The sequence below is a fragment of the Trachemys scripta genome, chromosome 12, assembly GCF_013100865.1.
Source record: "Trachemys scripta elegans isolate TJP31775 chromosome 12, CAS_Tse_1.0, whole genome shotgun sequence".
NCBI classification, from domain to species: Eukaryota; Metazoa; Chordata; order Testudines; family Emydidae; genus Trachemys; species Trachemys scripta.
In genome coordinates, this window is record NC_048309.1 from 42448050 (window position 1) to 42467180 (window position 19131).

The 19131-nt window shown below is 56.7% G+C and overlaps 1 protein-coding gene across 1 annotated transcript in view; it reads right to left on the reverse strand.

The window, feature by feature from the left end:
* The window catches only part of LOC117885530 (alpha-1B-glycoprotein-like), a 129475-nt gene that overhangs the window by 13514 nt on the left and 96830 nt on the right, over nucleotides 1-19131 (reverse strand). The gene's annotated exons all lie outside the window — the stretch shown is intronic.

A 19131-nucleotide genomic window follows, 5' to 3' on the forward strand; every position in this document is an offset into this window, starting at 1 on the left:
GGGGGCGGCGTGCTCGGGGAGGAGGCAGAGCAGAGGTGAGCTGGGGTGGGGAGCTGCCGCACGGCTCCCTGGGGGGTGGGGAGCTGCCATGGGGGCTGGGGGAGGGGAAGCTGCTGCACAGCTGGGGTGAGGTCACAAACTGTGGCAGAACTTTAACGTTGCTGCCAACGGGGGGGGCGAGTAAAAGGAGTAGCTGCCCTGGGGCCAGCAATTTAAAAGGGCCGGGGCTCTGGTCGACGCTGCCGCAGCAGGAGCTGGAGCCCTGGGCCCTTTAAATTGCCACTGGAGCCCTGGGCAGTGCGGATGCGATGGCTGGGGGACGCTGACCCCCCCCAGCTCTGCCCCTTCCGCCCGAGGCCCTGCCCCTTCTTTGCAATTACTTTCTCCCCCGGGGCAGTGAAGTGTGTGAATATAACAGATTCTCTGGGGAGGTACAGGGTGGGCTCAGGGCTCAGGGAGAGGGACAGATTCACAGGGGCGGGGGTCTGGAAACAGGGGTCAGCGTTAGATACAGAACAAGGGTCACAGCCGGCTGGGATCTCTGGAAGGATCTGGAAGGTGAGGGGCAGATGTAACCAGGTTACATTCATCTCAGAAATTACAGGGGGATGGAGACTTCGCCGTGGGAAACTCCCTGCACCCCTGGACCTCACTGAGCCCCAATCTGAACTGTGCCCACATGTTACCCAGCGGGAGGCAGGGCCTCTCTTAGTGGGAGTCGCTGGCTGGACTGGATTGCCCAGTGCACACCAGGAGTATGGGAGGTCTCTGTCTGAGCTGTGAGCATCAGCTGATAACTCCACCAGGGTCAGGGACCTCTTCAGAAAGCTTCCATAGACAAATTTGCTTCCGTTGGTGCCTTCACCCATGGGTGCAGAGTAACTTAGGGTAGCACCTTCCCCTCTCATACACATATGCAATAGGGGATCCTGGTGTATTGGTACCGGCAGGGGAACTGGGTAAGACGCCATAAACTTATCCATCTCCTGATGAGAATCACGAATGAAGCTGCAGGGCAGAGGACTTAGAATTGGTTCCCGTCAGCAGGGATCAGGGCTGTGAGCTTCCCTCCAGCAGTGCCATTATAATGCCAAACTTTAGTGTCTGACAGCAGGGCCTGACACGGGGCACAGACAGGGGAGATTTGGTGTTCATTGCATTAAACGTCCCCAAGTTCTCAAATGTTACTGCGGGCTGGAGCCCCCGAACCTCAAAGTAACACCGACCCCCCCTCAAAAAATCATCGTAGGGGCCAGAAATTCCAGTGGGTGGCTCTGTGCAGAGCTGAGTAACCAGGCTGTGTCTCATCCCATCCATAGAGAAGAGATACCGGCCACTGGGCCAGCAAACAGCGGGATACAGGGGCTCTCACCTGTTACTGCTATGGAGATGGGTCGGCTCCTCGCTGATGGGATCGCTCGCCCAGAATCTATCTCCCAGTAATCACAGGTGTACGCTCCGGCTCGCAGTCCAGACACCCCCGACAGTCGAATCGACTCAGTGTAACTGTACGGATGTGAAGGGAGATCCTTGGAGTGGATTTCCTGGCCGTTCCTGAAGAACCGGATCCCGGACATGGTGGAGATCCCGGCTGAGCACGTCAGGGTCACAGCTTCTCCAGTTACGTAGACAGGCTGCTGCGGGGACACGGTGAGCTCGGGAACTGGGAGGGGATCTGGAACAGACAAGAGGTTCAGGGGAGGGGATTACTACTTCGGTGGCTGATGACACAGAAGCAGAGTAAGGGCCAGTGAAGAGCAGAAGAGGGAGGGATCCTGGACACAGACCCCAGCCAGCCCCAGCTCAGTGCCCAGGGACCACGTCCCCACTGGGCCATGCAAACACTGAGCAACAGAGATCTCACTGCAGGGAAACCCAGTGGGACCAGCGTCCCCTCCTTGGTACCTGAGGGGGGCAGCTCGTGCCCAGGGCCAGCTCAGCCTGCAGGGGTGGGGAGGGGAGGGCTTGTGCAGCTGAGGCCGGGGGTGGCAGGGAGCTGCCCCCAGCAAGCACAGACCAGGTTTCCTCATACTAAGGGCCCATGGCAGGAACATACCCCAGGCCCTGGGTATACTCGGGGAGTGTCACACACGCTCTCTGCTGAGTAAGTCGTGCTGATCACTGAGGTGCCCTGGCTGAAGACTCCTTTGGGGATCTGCTCCGCTCTGTGATTGAGGACCCTGTATCCCGTCGCCCTCTCACTCCTGGGAGCTGCGCACTTGAGGGTGACTGACTCCCCTCAGATAGAGATGGGGTGCAGGCAGCCAAGAGAGCGCATGGGGGTGGTGGAGGGTCTGGAATGGAGATCGAGGAAGGAACCTCCACAAAGTGAGGAGGACGGGGACCTAAATGAATAAAGTCCCTAACACACACAAACCAGCCCAATCTCCCTTCCCAGTTCCGTCTTCCCCAGGCTGGTGGAGAGGGGCTGGCTCTTCCCAACTGGGCTCTCCTGGTCGGACAGGCGTATCCAGTACAGGGAGGTGCATGACCCAGAGCCCCCCTGGCCCTGTGACATTCAGGGTATGAGGGAAGCTACTCCCAGATAGCCCGCAGCTGAGATGCTCCATGCCCCCACCATGTTGAATTGGAATCCTGAAGCTTTGTGTCCCCAGGGGTAGCCCAGGGAGACCAGGGCTCAGGGAGAGGAACGGAGTTGCAGGGGGGTCTGGAAAAAGAGGGATCAGGGTTAGTTACTGAAGAGTGTCACACCCGGCCGGGATCTCTGGAAGGCCTGGGAGGTGAGGGGCAGATGTTACCAGGTTACATTCATCTCAGAAATTAGAGGGGGATGGAGACTTCTCTGTGGGAAACTCCCTGCACCCCTGTACCACACTGAACCCCAATGCTGCACTGTGCACACATCTTACCCAGATAGAGGCAGGGCCTCCTGGTGTGGGATCTGCTGGCTGGAATAGGATTCCCAGTGCACAGCAGGGCTAAGGGGCGTCTGGTCCCTGTCTGAGGTGGGAGCATCAGCCGGTCACTCCACTGGGACCGGGGACCTCTTTGCAGATCAGATCCCTGCTTTCAGAGAAGAATTTGGATCTTATGGTACTTTCACCCCTGGGGCCCTAGCACCTCAGGGTGCACCTTTGTCTCCCACAGACGTGGGCAGTAGGGGATCCTGGTGTATTGGTGACGGCAGGGGGATGGGGTGACAAGAGAAACTGATCCATCTCCTGGTGATAATCATGAAAGAAGNCATCCATAGAGAAGAGATACCGGCCACTGGGCCAGCAAACAGCGGGAGACAGGGGTTCTCACCTGTCACGGCTATGGAGATGGGTTGGCTCCTCTCTGATGGGATCGTTCCCCCAGACTCTGTCTCCCAGTAATCACAGATGTACTCTACGGCTCGCAATCCAGACACCCCCGACAGTGGAATCGAGTCAGTGTAACTGTACGGATGTGAGGGGAATTCCTTGGAGTGGATTTCCTGGCTGTTCCTGAAGAACCGGATCCCGGACATGGTGGAGACCCCGGCTGAGCACGTCAGGGTCACAGCTTCTCCAGTTACGTAGACAGGCTGCTGCGGGGACACGGTGACCTGGGGAGCCGGGAGCGGGTCTGGAAAAGACAAGGGGGTCGGAGAGGAGACGGTTCCTACTTGGGAGCCTGGTGACACAGAAGCAGAGGAAGAGCGAGTGACAGAGCAGAAGAGGGCGGGATCCTGGCCACAGACCCCAGCCAGCCCCAGCTCAGTGTCCAGAGACCACGTCCCCACCGGGCCATGCAAAGACGGAGCAGCAGAGATCTCACTCCTGGGAAACCCTGTGGGACCAGCATCCCCTCCTTGGTACCTGAGGGGGCAGCTCCTGCCCAGGGCCAGCTCAGCCTGCAGGGGCGGGGAGGGAAGGGGCGGGGGCTTGTGTGACTGTGGCTGGGGGTGTCAGGGAGCTGCCCCCAGCAGGCACAGACCAGGTTTCCTCATACTAAGGGCAGGTGGTAGGAACATGCCCCAGGCCTTGGGTATCCCCGGGGAGTGTCACACATGCTCTCCGCTGAGTAGGTCATGCTGATCACTGAGGTGCCCTGGCTGAAGACTCCTTTGGGGATCTGCTCCGCTCTGTGATCTAGGACCCTGTGTCCCGTCGCCCTCTCACTCCTGGGAGCTGAGCACTTGAGGGTGACTGACTCCCCTCGGATAGAGATGGGGCGCAGGGAGCCAAGAGAGAGCGTGGGGGTGGCGGCGGGTCTGGAATGGAGATCGAGGGGGGAACATACACAAAGGGAAGATGACGGGGAGATAGATGAATAAAGTCCCTAACACACACAAACCAGCCCAATCTCCCTTCCCAGTCCCGCCTCCCCGAGGCTGGTGGAGAGGGGCTGGCTCTTCATAGCTGGGCTCTCCTGGTCGGACGGGGGATATCCAGTACAGGCAGGTGCATGACCCAGAGCCCTCCTGGCCCTGTGACATTCAGGGTATGCGGGAAGCTACCCCTAGATAGCCCGCAGCAGAGATGCTCCATGGCCCCACCATGTTGAATTGGAATCCTGAAGCTTTGTGACCCCAGGGCTAGCCCAGGGAGACCAGGGCTCAGGGAGAGGAACGGAGTTGCAGGGGGGTCTGGAAAAAGAGGGATCAGGGTAAGTTACTGAAGAGTGTCACACCCGGCCGGGATCTCTGGAAGGCCTGGGAGGTGAGGAGCAGATGTTACCAGGTTACATTCATCTCAGAAATTAGAGGGGGATGGAGCCTTCTCTGTGGGAAACTCCCTGCACCCCCGTACCACACTGAACCCCAATGCAGCAGTGTGCTCGCATCTTACCCAGAGAGAGGTAGGGCCTCCCGGTGTGGGATCTGCTGGCTGGAATAGGTTTCCCAGTGCACAACAGGGCTAAGGGACGGCTGGTCCCTGTCTCAGGTGTGAGCATCACCCAGTCATGCCACTGGGACTGAGGACCTCTTTGCAGATCAGATCCCTGCTTTCAAAGAAGAATTTGGATCTTATGGTACTTTCCCCCCCCCCTGGGCCCTAGCACCTCAGGGTGCACCTTTGTCTCCCATAGACATGGCCAGTAGGGGATCCTGGTGTATTGGTGACGGCATGGGGACGGGGTGACAGGAGAAACTGATCCATCTCCTGATGATAATCATGAAAGAAGCAGCAGGGCTGGGTCCTCTGTGAACCAGGAGAACATGGCTGCGAGCTCTCCACAGCAGTGCCCAGGGCTGTGAGCTTGCCCCACAGCAGTGCCCTCTTAGTGCAAATCATTAGTGATCAGCTGGGTCCCTCTCACCCCACGGCGTGTCGGACACCAGGGCCTGACACTGACCAGAGACGGGGGAGATTTTGAGTTTGTTTCAATAACTGACTCCAAGTTTTCAAATGTTACTTCTGCCTGGGATCCACCAAAATTTAAAATAGCACCAATGCCTCCCCCCAAACCCACCATAGGATCCAGAGAGCCAGGGAGTGACACTGACCCAGTGGGTGCCCTGTCACAACCAGAGTGACCAGGTGGTGTCTCACCCCGTGAATGGAGGAGAGATATGCCGCCAGAGGGGAACAAACAGCAGGAGACAGGGGGGGTCTCACCTCTCACTGCTATGGAGATGGGTTGGCTCCTCCCCGATGGGATTTCTCGCCCAGACACTGTCTTCCAGGATTCACAGCTGTACTTTACAGCTCGCAATCCAGACACCCCCGACAGTGGAATCGAGCTGCTGTAACTGTATGGAAGTGAGGGGAGTTCCTTGGAGTGGATTATCTCGCCGTCTCTGAAGAACCGGACCCCGGACACGGTGGGCGCCCCTGTAGCTGAGCACGTCAGGGTCACAGCTTCTCCAGTTACGTAGACAGGCTGCTGCGGGGACACGGTGAGCTGGGGAGCCGGGAGTGGGTCTGGAAAAGACAAGGGGGTCGGGGAGGAGACGGTTCCTACTTGGGCGGCTGGTGACACAGAAGCAGAGGAAGGGCCAATGAAGAGCAGAAGAGGGCGGGATCCTGGACACAGACCCCAGCCAGCCCCAGCTCAGTGCCCAGTGACCACGTCCCCGCCGGGCCATGCAAACACTGAGCAGCAGAGATCTCACTGCCGGGTAACCCCATGGGACCAACGTCCCTCCTTGGTACCTGAGGGGGCAGCTCCTGCCCAGGGCCAGCTCAGCCTGCAGGGGCGGGGAGGGGAGGGGAGGGCTTGTGTGGCTGAGGCTGGGGGTGTCGGGGAGCTGCCCCCAGCAGGCACAGACCAGGCTTCCCTGCACTAAGGGTAGATGGTAGAAAGGTGCCTCACAGCCATGAGTTCCACCCCGGGGAGCATCACACACGCCAGCTGGGATCTGGCCCCATTGACTCCAAAGGAGTCAGGGTCATTTACATTGATCTGGCTCTACCCATAGACTCCTTTGGAGATTTTGCTGATTCTCACCAGCCGGGATCTCGCTCATTCCTAGCGAAGACTCTGATACCAGCCCCCTGGTTCCACTGGGCCTTGGGCTTTTTTTTAATCCAATGTTTCTTCTGTGTCACAGGGAAGATTTGCACAGATGGGGAGTGACGGGTTTGGGGAGGGTTTCCAATCCCCAAACCCTGACCCTGTGTGATGGGTATTGACCCCGCTCTGGCACTACGAGGTTTAACAGGCACTGGAGAGCTTGTCCCATCAGAATCCTGCCAGTTGGTGACCCCCAGGGCTGAAAGTGAGCCGGTACGGGCTGGTACAGCGCACCGGTAAGAAGACGATACCGGTTCGTAGCAGCCCACATTGAAGCGCTGCCACGGCAGTGCTTTAACGTCCCTGCCCCTTTTGTGCCCCCCAACGGCGGCCCTGCCGGTAGGGTCCGTACTGGCCGGGCGGCCGACGGGGAAGGGGAGTGACGTTACAGCACTGCCGCTGCATCACTTCAAAGTGCTGCTGTGGTGCCGCTTTAACGTTGCTGCCAATGCGGGGGGGGGGGTAAAAGGAGTATCTGCCCTGGGGCCGGCGATTTAAAAGGGCCCGGGGCTCTGGCCGACGCTGCCGCTACCGCAGCAGCAGCTGAAGCCCTGGGCCCTTTAAATTGCCAGTGGAGCCCTGGGCAGTGCGGATGGGTTGGCTGGGGGGACGCTGACCCCCCCGCTCTGCCCCTTCTGCCCGAGGCCCTGCCCCTTCTTTGCACTTACTTTCACCCCTGATGAACCCCGGGGCAGTGAAGTGTGTGAATGTCACAGATTCTCTGGGGAGGTACATGGGGTGCTCAGGGCTTAGGGAGAGGGGTGGATTCACAGGGGCGGGGGGTCTGGAAACAGGGGTCAGTGTTAGATACAGAAGAAAGATCACAGCCAGTTGGGATCTCTGGAAGGATCTGGGAGGTGAGGGGCAGATGTTACCAGGTTACATTCATCTCAGAAATTACAAGGGGATGGAGACTTCTCCGTGGGAAACTCCCTGTACCTCACTGAGGCCCAGCCCTGCACTGTGCCCACATATTACCAAGCAGGAGGCAGGGCCTCTCTGTGTGGGAGTCGCTGGCTGGACTGGATTGCCCAGTGCACACCAGGAGTATGGGAGGTCTCTGTCTGAGCTGTGAGCTTCAGCCGATAACACCACAGGGGTCAGGGACCTCTTCAGAAATCTTCCATAGAAAAATTTGCATCCGTTGGTGCCTTCACCCATGGGTGCAGAGTAACTTAGGGTAGCACCTTCCCCTCTCATATACATATGCAATAGGTGATCCTGGTGTATTGGTGCCGGCAGGGGAACTGGGTAAGACGCCATAAACTTATCCATCTCCCGATGAGAATCATGAATGAAGCTGCAGGGCAGAGGACTTAGAATTGGTTCCCGTCAGCAGGGATCAGGGCTGTGAGCTTCCCTCCAGCAGTGCCATTATAATGCCAAACTTTAGTGTCTGACAGCAGGGTCTGACACGGGGCACAGACAGGGGAGATTTGGTGTTCATTGCATTAAACGTCCCCAAGTTCTCAAATGTTATTGCGGGCTGGCGCCCCCGAACCTCAAAGTAGCACTGACCCCCCCTCAAAAAATCATCGTAGGGGCCAGAAATTCCAGTGGGTGGCTCTGTGCAGAGCTGAGTAACCAGGCTGTGTCTCACCCCATCCATAGAGAAGAGATACCTGCCACTGGGCCAGCAAACAGCGGGATACAGGGGCTCTCACCTGTCACGTCTATGGAGATGGGTTGGCTCCTCGCTGATGGGATCGCTCGCCCAGAATCTATCTGCCAGTAATCACAGATGTACTCTACGGCTCGCAATCCAGACACCCCCGACAGTGGAATTGATTCAGTGTAACTGTACGGAAGTGAGGGGAGATCCTTGGAGTGGATTATCTCTCTGTCTCTGAAGAACCGGACCCCGGACACGGTGGGCGCCCATGTAGCTGAGCACGTCAGGTTCACAGCTTCTCTAGTTACGTAGACAGGCTGCTGCGGGGACACGGTGAGCTGGGGAGCCGGGAGGGGGGCTGGAAAAGACAAGGGGGTCGGGGAGGAGACGGTTCCTACTTGGGCGGCTGGTGACACAGACGCAGAGGAAGGGCCAATGAAGAGCAGAAGAAGGAACGATCCTGGCCACACACCCCAGCCAGCCCCAGCTCAGTGCCCAGGAATCAGGTCCCCTCCGTGGCATGTAAATATAAGGGGACTGTTGTCCCCTTACTAACACTCAGTGGGGATGTTTTGGTTGTTAGCTCCCAGCACTAAAAGGGGAAGAGTCAATGGAAATCAGGAGCCTGAGACTGACTGTCCCCAGGGGCAATGGGGAGAGGCCAACGCTCCAGGTCAGTCTGATTGACAGGGCGGGCAGCTAATCAGGGAGTCAGGAGGCCGGGGGCGGGTCCTGTGCTCCCTGTGAGCTGGAATTGCCTGGGTCAGACAGAGGGGGCCGAGCTAAGGAGAGAGCAGGGGCCCGAGCTGAGCTGGGAGCAGAGCTGGGCCAGCCGGAGGGGCCAGACAAGTGCCCAGGGAGCAGGTCAGAGCTGGGAGCAGAGTCACAGAAGCAGCTCCCAGAGCAGACCTGTGCTGGGGGCAGAGCTGCAGCCACCGGAGCCAGAGGGGTTAGAGAAGCCGCCCAGGGAGACAAGGCAGCAGCAGCTGATCTGGGGCAGGTGGTGCGGCTGGAGCTGGGGCAGGAGCCGGAGCCGGAGCTGGGGCTGGCGCAGTCTGGAGCTGGGTGCGGTGAGCAGCTGGGGAGAGCGAGGGTGGGGGGACCCTGGGCAGTGGGCCCAGCACAGGGAGACGCCCCCAGCCAAGAGGCTCTGCAGGCCAGACTTGGAGGGGGATCGTAACCCCGACGGGGCGGGGGCGACGCTGGGAAGAAGGGTCCTGCCACCTAGAGCCTGAGAGCGTGTGGCCACCGCCAGAGCAAGTGTCCGACCCGCAGCGTCCCTGCAGCACAGCCAGGGCTGGAGAAGGAGACCTGGGACGTGTGGGGAACAGACTGAACTTCCCTGGCATTGCAGAGACGCTGGTTGTGCTGTCCCCGTGCCACAGAGCAGGGTGATGTGTTTTCCTTTCACCTTTCCCATTTCCCCCTTGTTTGTCTATATTGGTTGCTGTTTAATACATTGTACATTTGCTTTGAACTCTATGGCTGGGTATCACTGCATGTATATCAGTGGGCCAGGGAAGTGCCCAGTGCAGAGAGAGCACCCGGAGTGGGGACACCGCAGCCCTGCCCTAAGTGCCCACGACAAGGTTGGGAGTCGAGCCCCCAGGAATCCTGGGCCCAGCCTCGTCGGGGTTACGAGGACTCTGCCACACAGGAGAGTGGAAGGGGAGCCTTGAGGTCAGGCAGCCTCTGGGGAAAGGGAGTGGGAGCGAGGACTCAGTTCCTTCCACTAGCCCATTTCACCAGGATAGTGTAAAAACCAGGGAAGTTCCCCACAATAGTGGGACCATCCCCCACTTACATAATCCCTGAGCAGCAGAGATCTCACTGCCGTGGGAACCCAGTGGGACCAGCGTCCCCTCCTTGGTACCTGAGGGGGCAGCTCCTGCCCAGGGCCAGCTCAGCCTGCAGGGGCGGGGAGGGGAGGGCTTGTGTGGCTGCGTCTGGGGGTGTCGGGGAGCTGCCCCCAGCAGGCACAGACCACGCTTCCTCACGCTAAGGGCAGGTGGTAGCGACGTGCCTCACAGCCCTGGGTACCACCAGGGACCATCACACACACCAGCTGGGGTCTGTGGCACTGACTGAATGGAGCTACGGCCTATTGACACCAGCTGAGGACATGGCCCCCTTGACTATAATGGAGCGACAGCGTTTTTCCATTGGGTGGGCTGTACCTATAGGCTCCTTTGGAGGTGTTGCTGAGTCTCACCAGCTGGGATCTCGCTCATTCACGGCAAAGACTCTGATACCAGCCCCCTGGTCCAAATGGGCCCTTGGTGTGTTTTAAACTAATGTCTGGAGGTTCTGCAGTGGCTCAGGGAGCCTTTGCACAGACAGGGGCTGACGGGACTGGGGAGGGTTTCCAATCCCCAAACCATGACCCCGTGTGATGGGTATTGACCCCGCACTGGCACAAAAAGGGGTAACAGGAGCTGCAGAGCTTGTCATATTGGAATCCTGCAAGTTAGTGACAGCAGGGTCAGCCCCAAGTGTGAGAAGAACAGGCTCTCCGGAGAGGTACCCAGGGAGATCAGGGCTCAGGGAGAGGGTTGGGGCCGCAGAGGGGCCTGGAAAAGAGGGGTCAATGTTAGAAACAGAAGAAGAGTCACACCCAGCGGGGATCTCTGGAAGGACCAGGGACTTTAGGGTGAAATTCATCTCAGAAATTACAGGGGTATTGAGATTTCTCTGTGGGAAACACCCTGCATCCCTGTACCTCACTGAACCCCAAGCCTGCACTGTGGTCACATGTTACCCAGCAGGAGACAGAGCCTCTCTGTGTGGGATCCACTGGCTTTACTGGGTTGTCTAGTGCACAGCAGGGGTAAGGGACGGGTAATCTCTGTCTCAGCTGTGAGCATCAGCCGGTCACTCCACTGGGACCAGGGACCTCTTTAGAGACCAAATCCCTGACTTGATAGAGGAACTTTGTATCCTATTGTTTTTTTGCTGCCAGGTGCTGAGCACCTCAGCAGAGCACCTTCCCCTCCGATACACATGGCAGTAGGGGATCCTGGCACATTGGAGCCAGCAGGAGGTTGTTGTAACATGATAGAAACCAATCCCTCTGTCGATAGAAACCATGACCGAGGAATCCAGGCAGCTGAAGGGCTGAAGATTTATAGTGGGTGGCCCTGACAGTGCCCAGCCGTGTCCCTAGCACTGTGAGCCTCCCCACAGCAGTGCCCACCTTACCCAGCATTGTAAGCTTCCCTGTAGCAGTGCCCATTTTTTGTTGATCAGGTGGGACACCTCTGCCCACCACGGAATGTCTGAGATGAGGGGAGTGGCCCTGACCAGAGACGGGGTGAAGCTGAAGTGTTGGGATGTGTGACCATATGGAGTTTTTCCATAATATTTCCTATGATTTCTGTGCATGCCTCAGTTTCCCCTATGTGGTGCATGGCTAACTAGGTGGAGGGAAAACGTTGTTTAGTCTTTGCAGAGGCGCAGAGATCTGGGTGTGAGTATTGCCTAGCGGCCTGGGTCTTGGGGCCCCATTCCCATGGAGAGCTTGAGAAGACAATGATCACTCCAACTGCCTGGACATTTGGTGCCTTGCAACTAATGACCATGGATGTTCCACCCTCTGCAGGAAGGCAGCCAGCATTGACCAACTAGAGAACAAAGCTCCAGCCAGGCTCCTACATTAGTGCTGAGAACTGCACTGGGACACTGCTGTCCTTTTTGATAGAAGAATCCGTATCCCGAAAACTGCTCATGCCGAGGAACCAAGCACCTGAGGGTAGCCCACTCCTCTGGGAGATGCACTGTGTACCCGGAAAGAGCGTGTAAGCCACTGGGTGAGCTGGAACAGAGGCAGAGGGGTCAGTGGAGAGGGAGAGGCCACAACGGAATGAGGAGATTGGAGAAGGGGGGAAGAGACGAGTCCTGGACAGACATGATCACAAACCAGGCTCATCTCACTGCACGGCACCCACCCCCCACGCTGGGAAATACACCACGGCAAATAAACCACGGCCCCTCTCTCTCTGTCGCGGATCTTTCCATAGATCCCAAGACCAGAATGGACCATTGTGATCATGGAGTCTGACCCCCTGTGTCACCCAAGCCCTAGGACTTCCCTGAATTGATTCCTATGTGACCTAGAGCAGATCTCTGAGAGAAACATTTAGGGCATGGCTACACTTGCAGATGTAGAGCGCTGAGAGTTAAACCAGCCTTCAGAAAGCACAGCAGGGAAAACACTGACGTGTGTTTACACTGTCAGCTGCAAGCGCACTGGTGTGGCCACATTAGCAGCTCTTGCAACGGCCACAGAGAGCCGTGCATTGCGGTAGCTATCCCAGCGGGCAAGTGGCTACAACGTGCTTCTCAAATGGTGGTCGTGCGGAGGGTGGAGTGTGACAGGCAGTGTGTTGTGTGTATGTGGGTGGAGAGACAGTGTGTTTTGGGGGGCTGAAAGTGTGTCAGCATGCTGTCTTGTAAGTTCAGACAGCAGCAGACCCCCTCCTCCCCCTAATACACACTCACAACAAGAGCATTCCACACTAACGGTTGCTTTGTTGTGGAGCAGGTAAACATGTGGGCTGTCAGAAACAGAACTTTCAAAACAATGGGAAGAGAGGCCACTTGACTTCAGGGGATTATGGGACGTTTCTGGAGGCCAATCACAGCGCAGTAATGCAACACCTCATTCACACTGATGCATGGGCATTTCAGTCGGGGCGCAGCAAGCTTTATGCTTCTCGTAGAGGTGGATTACCAGGAGCTCTCCAGCTGCAGAGTCCAGGCCCTCTATGTGCCTTGCCAGTGTGGACACATCGGGAGTTAGGGCACCCAGGGCTGCTTTAATGCGCTCTCACTTGCAAGTGTAGCCAAGCCCGCAGGCTTGATTCAGAAGTTGCCAGCGCTGGAGAATCCACCACGACCCCTGGGGAACTGTCCCAGTGGTGAATTCCCCTCACTGCTAAAATCTGCGCCTTATTTCCTGCCTGAATTTGTCTAGCTCCAGCTTCCAGGCACCTGGTCGTGTTAGATCTTTGTCTTTCGATGCCCAATTTCTGTTCCTATGTATGAACTGCTAGACTGTGATCAACTCCCTCTTAACCTTCTCTTTGTTACACTAAACACATCCAGCTCCTGGAGTCTCTCACTATCAGATGGACCCACTCTTTGTGCAGCTGGGCAAATTCCAGCTCCCCCATCTGTGAAACTTAACACCCCCCATCCCACAGCCTGCTCCCCCCATATCCTCCCACTGACCCCAAATCTGCTGCTCCTCCATCCTGTGCACGGAGGAGATGACAGGGTGGATGGGACTAGACTGTTGCAAGGAGCAATTCAGGGAAAAGGGCAGGAGCCAAGGAGAGAATCTGCCTTTCTCACCAGGGATTAGAGGCATGAGCAGCAGAGCTGGGGGGGGAAGGGTTCTTCATGTGCCTGGGGAGCACCAGGACCCCCCCTGTGTCCATCCTGGGGGAGCGGGTGGGGGATGATGAGCATGGTAGGGTCCTTAATCCACCTGGGGCACCCGAAGATCCCCCACTCTCCCTCCTGGAGAAAGGGGGTTCAAATGGGGGCATGGTTGTAAATGCAAATATTCACCCCAAGTTCTCTATCTGGGGGGAGGGGAAGAATAGAGGGAAGTTCCCATCAGCCGACCATGCGACCTGCCTAGCTGTAGCTAGAAGGCTTCAAAGAGAGAGAGAAATGAGGAAGCTCAGGCGGATGAGGGGAAGGGAGGGGGGAGTTTTTCTACCCACCGCNAGGGCTAAAGCAACAGCCCCAGGTAACTGACACCTCCAGGTGTGGGCTAGGGACTCAGCGGGGCTAAAGGAACCTAAGGTGAGTTAACCTGGTTTACACCAGCTGGGGATCTTCCCCTTTGAGTCCAGTGGAGCTATGTCATATTGACCCCAGCTGGGATCTCGCTCATTCATGGCCATGACTCGAAAACCAGCCCCCTGGTCCTGCTGTGGCCTTGGGGTGTGTTTTAAACTAACATTTAGAGGTTCTGTGCCTCTGTCACGGACTTACAGGACTTGTGCTCTCTCGTCTCCGTACGGCCCCTGGGGGGAACCACAGCCCTTCTCGGGGGTCCACTCTCTCTCGGGGGTTAAGCCGTAGGCCCCTCTGCCTCCTGGAACTGCACCTCTCAGCTTTCAGCACGTCTGTCGCTCGCCTGGGCCCCCTCAGGGAGTCCACTCGCTCTGGCCCCCCGGGGCCTCCATGGCCAGAGGGAGCAATGCAACCCTGATCTCTTGACTGGAGTGACTCTCAGCTGGCGTAAAGCAGAAGCGTTTATTGAATGTCTGAATACAGTATAGGAAACTATCCAGGTCCTCGGGCCTAGCAACACTCAGCACAGCACAACTAGGTCTCTCCTGCATCCAGGGGGCCTCTGGCTGCTCTCTATCCCAAGTCCAGAAGCCCTCTCCTTCCAGCTGGGCATCCGATATCACTTTCCCTTAAGCCCCATCTCTGTTCTTTGTCTTTTGTCCAAGGTAAACAGGTCACCTGGGCCTCCTCTCCTCTCAGCCTCTCCTCTCATCCATCCTGTTTCCCCACTGGCTCGAACCAGCTGCTTGGGTCACTGGGGTCCTCTCTCCACAGCCGTTGTCCTCCCACTGGCCAGAACCAGCTGTGACTTCTGAGCTGAGCCTCCCAGTCACCAGGGTCACCAGTCGCTAGGGTATCCATTCTCCAGGCCCTGGTCCAGGGTCCCTAGTGCCACCACTGGCCCTCTGTAACAACAAACTCTGTCTCCCACCACCTCGCTAAACCAGTAACACACAGGGAAACTGAGTCCCACACCCTCTGCATGCAAATCAGTGGAAAAAAAGAAACCCTCCTGCTTCGTCACATAGGGTGACCAGACAGCAAATGTGAAAAATCGGGACGGGGGTTGGGGGTAATAGGAGCCCATAAAAGAAAAAGACCCAAAAATCAGGACTGTCCCTATAAAATCGGGACATCTGGTCACCCTATCGTCACATCTCTCCCCCTTTTGCATCGGAACTATAGAAAACTCTCCAGCATGAACCTTCAGCCAAACAAATGGAGTGTCTCAGAGATGGAGGGTGCCAGAGAATTTCACTGTTGTCCTACAGCCCCTGTGGGCACTTCCTGAGAGCATCTTGTAGATCCTGGAGGACACAAACACAAGGAGCAATGAAGGGTCATCAACCCTCCAGGCTCCATTTCACACCAAGTCCTGCCTCGTGAGCTGTGATTCACTCTGATCTCTCATTCTCAGCAAGGTTGGGAGACCCTGACCATGTTTAGTGCATTGCCCTGGGGGCGCTTTGCTGCAGGGAGCAGGACAGGGGATCAGCAGGGGGCGCTCTCCCCTGGCAGGCAGTGCTGGCTGCCATATCCTGTGTGGTGCCAGGGGGCGCTGTGCTTCAAGAAGGGGCGTGAGTGTCTCCTTGGGGTTCATTGTGTTGCTGGATTTGTCATCTCATGGAAAGTGTCCATAGAGGCTAATGACATGCCTGGTTGTTAAATACCCACTCTTCACATGCACAGTTCTTGTCCCCAAAATTCCCACGTCCACTTCAACTGGGCACATCAATCTCGCTCTGCTGAGCTCATGGATATAGGACCTGTGTCTTTGTACAACAGCTCCTGTATCTTAACATAACGGCCATGCTGGGTCAGACCAAAGGCCCATCTAGCCCAGTATCCTGTCTACCGACAGTGGCCAACGCCAGGTGCCCCAGAGGGAGTGAATCTAACAGGCAATGATCAAGTGATCTCTCTCCTGCCATCCATCTCCACCCTCTGGCAAACAGAGACTAGGGACCCATTCCTTACCCATCCTGCGGGGACATCTTCAGAGAACTATCCACAATAACTCCAAGATCTTTTTCCTGACTCATTGTAATTAAATTAGCCCCCATCATATTGTATGTATAGTTGGGGTTATTTTTTCCAAGGTGCATTACTTTACGTTTATCCACATTAAATTTTATTTGCCATTTTGTTGCCCAATCACTTAGACTCATCCACCCTCCCCTAGCGTAAGACTATGTTGGCTGGGATCACTGGTCACTGACTGTGCAAAAGCCGCTATGCCAACAGCAGGGGGGCTGCATGGAAGCGCTGAGTGTCACGTTGGGGTTTGATCCAAAACCGCCTGCCCTGTAACCCTGGGTCCCTTGAAATGATCAGCTGCTGCAGCTCCCTGCTGGACATTCCCCGACAGCAGACAACCGTGTACCAGGGCCGGCTCCAGGCACCAGCGCAGGAAGCAGGTGCTTGGGGCGGCCAATGGAAAGGGGTGGCCCGTCCGGGTCTTCGGCGGAAATTTGGTGGCGGGTCCCTAGAGGGAGGGAGAGTCCCGCCGCCACCTTTGCAAGGCTGCTCCATGGCTGGAGCTCGCCGCCCCCACAAGCCGACGCTCTGGCTCTCCGGTGCCTCCGGAAGGCAGCTCCTCCCAGCCGAGCCAGGGCACCGCTTTTTCACGCCCACAACCACTTGGCGCCCTAGGCGACCGCCTAGTTCACCTAGTGGTTGCACCGGTCCTGGGCCTCTGGCATTACACAGGCCAGAGAACTAGAGCATAACCAGCGCTTACTTCCCTCTGGCCCCTACTCCTACTTCTGATTATTATCCTCTCTCCCTCCTTCTGTACTGGACTCCAGCCTTTGAATTAACATCTGCTTCTTTTATTCCCCTCCTTTTCTGCCCCCTCTTTGCTCTTTCATGTTCCTGACAAGCCTCATGACACAACATTCACACCCAACATAGCTGCACAGGTGAGAAAATGACCTCCTCCCTGCCCTACATGCCCACCCAATCAGCAACATGGCCGCTATACAGAGGTCAACACAGCCATAAAACATGACTTCTCAACACAGCCAAGGACAAATCTACCCACTGTGGCTGCTTGATTTCCAATATGGCCGCCCTGCAGAGAACAGCACAACGTATGGCCGCTCAACATGGCCAAGAACAGCTGCCCAGTAGACATAGATCTGTGCATTCAATATGGCCGCTTTGCACATCTACCCTCTGGGATGGAAGAAACCAGCAGGATCATCGAATCCTCAGCCAGTCTGGTCAGAGGGGGTGAGATTGCCAGATGCTCTAGGCCCTCCCTATCTGCAGAGGGCTCCATAAATATCAGGTGCTAGGGCATTAGTAACAGAGAGGTGACAGAAAATTAGGCATCTCCTGGTGACCCTGGCTGTCTTCTGACCCCACTTCCCAGCTCCATGTTATGTCTGAAGGATGCAATCCCCAGCCCCTCACCCAGCTCTTGCTCATTTCTGTGGGGAGCCCCTCAGGATACTGAGGTGAAGCAAGAGGCTCTGGAGAGAGAGCACAGGTCAGCTCTCAATTCTAGGAACCATCTCCACATTCCCCACTGCCATGTCCCAGATGACCTCTCCCCTTTGCTGCTCCCCACAGATCTCCCTCCCCAGCCAGTGCTGAGCATGGATCCCCATCTAGTGCGGTGAGTGAAGGGCTCCCCCTATTGATCACCTGCGCGGCCCCTGGGGATGCTGGTGAACGGAGATTTCATTTCTACAAGGATGGAGCCGAGATCATCCCTGGGGAAACGGTGTCTGAGATCAGCACCACAGAGCTCGGCAGTGGCTCTGTGAATGTGTCTGTGCTCAGCATCCCGCAGGCCGGTTCCAACAACCCCGGGAAATTCACCTGTGGGTACGTGGAGAATGTGGGCGGGAGATGTATCCCATCCCCCAGGAGCCAGGCCGTGACTGTCACCAGGAACATCACAGAGACAGGTGAGGCAGTTCTTGGCTCCTAACATCTCCCCAGACAAACTCACCCTCCTAACCCCACACAGGGACATCATGTGCAACACGCTCAGCAGTGATGTTCACCTGCCGGATCCTCTCATGATTTTCCGCTCCCTTCAGCTCCCAGCTTCCTCTGGGTACAGAAGCTGGTGGTGGGTAGCTCCTTTTTCCTCATCAGTGGCCTCATCTTCTTCATCTCCCACTGCTGCGTCTAGATCCAGGTAACTGGCGTGTTCTGGGAAGGGGGCCCTTCATTCTGTGCCTTGCATTGTCTCCACAAAGAAGCCCATTTGGGCTGCAATCGCTCCCCTTGAATTTCAGCCTGGGGGGAGGAAGGTTCTGGTGGAAAGTCCAAGAGTGAGATCTGAGAAACCTCCCCAGGATCTGAAAGGGCTTTAGGCACCATGAACGCTTTAGCAACTGTTACCCTTCTGCCCATCTGAGTTGTCAGCAACAAAGGCCGGGTTCAGTATCTAGGGGTTCCGTTTCAATAATGCAATGCAAAACCGGCTCAAGCCCCCACCCAGTGACCTGGGACAATTACATACCACTCCCTGGACGCCTCTAAGAGGCAATACTTCCCCTCTCGCAAGCACGGAGTCTGAGTGTAGCAGAAAACGTTTAATAACATGAGGTAAATGACATCAGCAGTAAATTGGAAAAACACCACAAACAGGATTCATAACACAAACCCTGAGCCAAAGACCCACCCCAGCAAATTGGGTTGTGTCCTTTCCCTTTGGTTCTTGAATCCAGCAACCCAAAAATCACCCAAAGTCCCAAAAGTCCAACAACCCCCTGGTCAGTGCAGCCCCAGAGTTCTAAAGTTTATCTGCAGGGTTTTACCCCCCCAGCCTGGGTGGAAATGGGGGGGGAAGGGGACACGCAGGGTGTTAAGGGGCACCTTACTTGGTCCAAGGCCGACTGCCAGCCTCTCCATGGGGTTCTGCTGCAGCCTTCACCACGAGCCGCTCCTGCCACTGCACGAACTGCTCCACTCTACCAGCTCCTCCAGCTGTCCCCGCAAACTGCTCAGCTCCGCTCCGCTCCCCATTCCATGGGCCACTCCAACCGTCCCACAAACTGCTCTGCTCCACCAGCCGTCTCACAAACTGCTCAGCTCCACTCCGCTCACCATTCCATGGACTGCTCCACCAGCCATCCCACAAACTGCTCTACTCTGCCAGCTGCTCCTCCAGCCACTTAACAATATAGCTTCAGTCTCCCCCACTAGTTAACACAGCACTCAGTGATCTCAGCTCTTAGTGATTTCAGTTTGTAGTAGGGGAGTCCCAGTGTTAATACACCATTAGGCCAAAGTGAATTCCACACAGCAAC